This window comes from Cryptotermes secundus, unplaced genomic scaffold, assembly GCF_002891405.2.
Source record: "Cryptotermes secundus unplaced genomic scaffold, Csec_1.0 scaffold455, whole genome shotgun sequence".
Classification (NCBI taxonomy): Eukaryota; Metazoa; Arthropoda; class Insecta; order Blattodea; family Kalotermitidae; genus Cryptotermes; species Cryptotermes secundus.
In genome coordinates this window covers 148,943-154,034 of record NW_019734967.1, presented here as the reverse complement: position 1 = coordinate 154,034, position 5,092 = coordinate 148,943, and the positions used below count along the sequence as shown (strand labels likewise).

General features: G+C 37.6%; 1 protein-coding gene across 4 annotated transcripts in view; it reads left to right on the top strand.

Annotated features, from left to right (window-relative positions):
• LOC111869079 (protein argonaute-2) overlaps positions 1-4,795 on the top strand; it is a 96,108-nt gene extending 91,313 nt beyond the window's left edge. For all 4 annotated transcript variants that reach the window (XM_023860292.2, XM_023860293.1, XM_023860291.1 and 1 more), the window contains one exon: positions 2,811-4,795. The gene's annotated coding sequence lies outside the window, so the exon portion shown is untranslated. The remainder of the gene's footprint in view (positions 1-2,810) is intronic.
• Positions 4,796-5,092: the final 297 nt, after the last annotated feature.

The following is a 5,092-nucleotide window of genomic DNA, read 5'->3' as shown; positions in this document are numbered from 1 at the left end:
TCAAGTCTGCGCTGAAAGGGACCAGGTTCGAGTCCGTGGATGCAGTGAAAGCAAAAGCGACGCAACTCTTGAAGAGCATAACACAAGATGACCTGCAGCACTGCTTCCAACAGTGGAAAATTCGCATGGAGCGGTGTAGGGATCGGGGAGGGGACTACATTGAAGGGGATAACATTTCGACTGTCTGATTTTTTTTTAATAAAGGGTTAGAGCATGAATCCGGTTTCTTTATTGCCACACCTTGTATTATACATTTGTTGTCCCATTTTGAACTTCCCACAACAATTGTAATACATTTGAATTTTTCAAAAAAGTTTTCTGCCTCATCAGTTGATGCACTTATTACAGGACAAACCTATCTCCACCCTGAGGAATTCTTATGAACTAAATGTGTTAGATCGATACTGTGTGATGTCCTGAATGTTTATCGAATGGAAAGTTGATTCTCTTCAGGCATATTCCGACCAGTGCTGTTTCTAGATTGGAATTTGTACCCACAAGAAACCATGTTGAGAATCTATGACTTTGAGATGTGATGTTGACTCTGAGAAGTGTGTGTTATGAATTCCCCTTTGTTCTGTAAATATGCATCACGCAGTCTGGTTTTAGCAGCCAAGGCCAGTCGTGAGCAAGAAAGTGGCCAGCTGTGTTGTGTCATGGTAAACAGGAGATTGTATTTACTTCAAAGCGAATCAGAACATAGTTTTATCATTTTTGGAATTTGATGCTGAAAATGGACATTCATGCTTTTCTCGATTTACCACAGAATTGAGAAAAGTACGAATGTCCATTGGGAGAATAAGCAAAACTAAAAGGGACAAACGGAAAATTTCTGAATGTGATGATAATACACAGGAATAACTCAAGGAGAAGAATAGATCAAATGTCAATCAGAATTCAGTTAATTCAGGGGCTCTTTGTGAAATATGCTAATGCTGTGCTGGGTTGACATTCGTCTGACAAAACAGTGAACCATCTAAGAGAAAATAATTTTATAAGCAAGATTCTACCAACTGCAAAGAAATAAAGACCACAGAAATAGTGTGTTATGTGTCAAAGACTGTGTTACTGGTGTAACCTGGGACTCTGTGTGAAATATTTTCATGACTGACATACCCAGCTGAATTTCTAAGGTAATATGGTACTATTATTCCCAATTTTTTAGGTTTGCTGTGCCATAAAATAATTTGAAAGCAGTGTGGATCAATACACTGGTTCTATATACATTCCTGAGCATAGTGTGAAAATTAGGAAAACAAAACTAAGTTTTTCCAAATTGATTACACTTTAAGTGAAGTGTGGCATTTACTGTTTTAAATGTTTAAATATCCTTCATCCCAAAATTGAATATGAATAAATGTCCTCTGTTGTTGAAGGGTTAATTACCAGTCTGACTCCATGGTACCCAATACTATTAGTGCTAGTTCATCAAGTACGTGTGGGTACTTCTGATCCAGCTGTTGCTTCTTGGTCTCCATAATACTGTCAGTGGTATCTATATGAACCATGTGTGGGTGTTTCTTTCTCAGCTGTTGCAATTCCTTTCCACGTTACTCTTGATTCCTTGTTCCACTTCACTGTTCACAGACCTGTCTTCACTTTGGCACTTCTGTTAAAAGACAGCATTCTTTTGCAGTTTCATTAATCCTTGGTAGCATGTTGTTGTTATTATTGTTATTATCATCATTATTATTGTTATTATCATTATCATTATTATTATTATTATTATTATTATTATTAGAGGGGATGGGTTTCCCCATGCACTTAGACCAGTTATTGGTCCATTGTGCGTTCCCCTTTAATTTCTATTGTCGCCATACCCTACTGGTACTGGTGCGTGCTATCAGTCTCGTTCAACCAACAAGGTCGGCCCTCGGTACCTGATATTTCCCCCATCTACCAGAGGCATTGGAAACTACTTGGGCGGGAAATGTGTTGCCTAATTTTGCTCAGAGGTCTCCTAGAGACATGAGGATCTTTTACATGCCGTAAATCTACAACACGGGACCCACAGCTTAAACTCCCTCCTGGAGGACTTGTTCCTTGAATTTTACCGCCCTTAAAAATTCCACGACCTCCGCCGGGTTTGAACCCACGTACCTTGAGTCATGAGGTGGGAACGTTACCCCTAGACAATGGACTCTGCTGTGGTAGCATGTTACTCCTCTTTTGCGGGCTAATGACATTCAGCCATTCTTAGTCAGTGTGTGATGGTAATGTTGTAATAATAGCTGTTACAGAAATGTGTCTGTCAGTGTTTATATCAGAGGGCCACATTGCTGTATCATTGGCATTAACAATAGATCATGTTGTGACTGACAGAATGTACCTATGTTGCTCAATGGTGATCTAGATAATGGCCATTGTAATGCTTTGTTACCAGTTAAAGTGAGAGAGCAGTTCGGTATTTTAACAAAGTCTGATTTTATAGGCAACCTTTGCTGGAAACATTTCCTGTAACTAGCAGCAATACTTAGTGCATGTTACTCTGTCAAATTCTGTATCTTAACTTCTCATGTTACTGATGTTGAATTTTTTTATGAAGTTTATTTTTTAAAAATTAACTGTTGAAATTTCAGCAGGTTGTATGCCAGTTAGCTCACAGTGAAGTTGCTGTGGAACAAATAATTGAAATGATTTTGCTGGAAATTGAATCTCATTATTAGAATCTAGCCCATCCAGTAGTTTTGATAGTTGATAATTTTATGGCCAAATTTAAATATCAGATTCTGCATTTTAGGGTTTCCTGCCCTAATATCTCCTGCCTCTAGATAAAAACTTGACTGAGGGTGTCATTTTGCTTGTTGCAGTTACGAATTGTGTTCCTGTATTCACAGGACAGTGTAGAGACGCACCTGTTTGCTTGGTCGTAAAACTGGTGTGCGGCATACTGATGGTCTGGAACTGATGATGCGTACCACATCATCTTTTAAAATGGATACCCTTTTTTCTTATGTAAAGTATAAACTGTTGCATGGTCCCGATACATCCAGTGTGGGGAAGAAAACACCAATGAAATAGCACTCAAGTGGAATGCTTAAATTGTACATATTTGAATGAGAACAGAGTTTAAATGTGACTGGAGGGAAAGTGAACCACACGAATCAGGATGGTGGACTTTGTGACTTGTATGCTTGGACAAACCGAAGTGAATGCATGTGTTAAGCAGCCAGTATGAAAGTGTAGTAGCACACTGTTGCCAGTAGTGCTTGAATTTATCCATGCCGGGAATTGATGACCAATGCATTTAATTGTGTAGCCATAAATCATGTAACTCCCTATCACTGAACAAGAAGTAGGGGAAATTTTATGTTCCTTTGGAAGAAAATAATGTTGAGAAATTGTTTTTCAGAAAATCTTGTTTTTAAAAGAAAAGATGAAAGATTATTTTAAATTGTGTGTGTTTATATTGTTGCCTCATGTTCATAAGAATTTTTATCATTGTCACATGAAAAGAAATAGGCTCCATCAAAATTCATCTGAATGATGCCAGATATATTCATTTTTCTGTAATACCTATTGTAACTGTGGCCATAATGCTGTCTTCTGTATATGCATAGTTTGCATATGGAGTTGGGGAAAGTTTCTACAATTACTGTAATGATGTTATATAAGCAGTTTTTTGTACGTTTTTATTTTACCTAACTGGATAGTGAGGTTGCGGCTAGGTCCCCATAAAGATTATTGTTTAGTGAAAACAGATATTTTTGTTTTAAATTGTGTGACATCAATATTGTCTTTCAGTCAGCATTATATGACCAAAATGTTCTGTTCCATGTTTTCTCCTCTAGAAGCAATCAAATACTGGATCATGTTTCATGTTATGAATTATGTAAAGAAATTTGTAACCTTTTACCACTCTCGTTATTCCTTTATGATAAATGTCAGTGTGAGTACAACTTCAACCTTGTAGGCATGTAAATAGGAATATGTGTCGTGGTCAAGCAGTGATGGCACACTGTTGTCAGTAGTGCCACTTCTTGAAAGTGAGGTGTGCCATCTTAAATCAGATGTGTGAGGTTTGCATCAATATAGACTATCATTATTATTACTGATGTACATTAATTTGTAATGTTACTAATGTTCATGAATGTGTCTTTGGTTGTGTACAGAGTTGAAGGTGAAATTCAGGAAACTTTGAGAAAGTTCCCTGTGGAACGTAGTATAATGGCAAAAAATATTTGTTGCGATATTGCTGATTGGATTCAGTTGGCCCAGGATGTGGTCAGTAGTGTGCTTTTGTTTTGGACTCCGTAATACAGTTCAGCAGAATATTTTCATTTGCTTACAGAAAGAAAAACCACTGTGTTAAGACCAAGAGCTTGGGCAGTTATCTTTTGATGCAGATCTATATTTAGAAATTATTTCCTGCAGAAGAAAGCCACACATTGTAATGAAGCTAATGGCCTTATCTTGCAGAAGGGCATCAGTGAAGTGTTTCTCATTAGGGATAAAAGAGTTCAGTATCTGATTTAAGCTTAGATATATTTCTACAAAGGTACCAGTAATAGTAGTTTTTTTTCTGCGGGTACAGTCAACATTTCAGAAATAACAACTGCTGACAATTTCCCAGGATTGTATTCGTAAAAGAATACACTTTTTGTTTTCATTTTTTTCCGCGGTATCCAGGTTCTGAAATGGCTTTTGTTTGTGAGAATGCAATGTCAAGCAAAAACTAATGATAAGAAATTTCAGTGAAGTGTCTATAATTGATCATCGTGCGGTTCAGGTGTGCAAACATGGTCCTTTGGATTGTAATGCTATGTAGGGCCTCATATTTCAGAGGAAGATATCACCTCCATATTCAGGATCAGCAAGCTGATAGTTTCTTGCTTGGCTTACTCTTTGATTCTGAAAATGGAGGCATTGTGCTCCCCTGAAACATTGGGATCTGTTTGAGCTGTGAGGCATTACAACCTAGAAGACTGTACTGTTGAGTGTAACCATATGAGAACCCCAAATCCAACATTACATTGGTTGGCAGGTAGGGAAAACACATTTGAGTTTTTAGGATTATGATTTTAGAGGATGAGGTGCCATTCACTTCATGCAAGCATAAATTGTGCCCCCATAAAGGGGTACAGGCACAAGC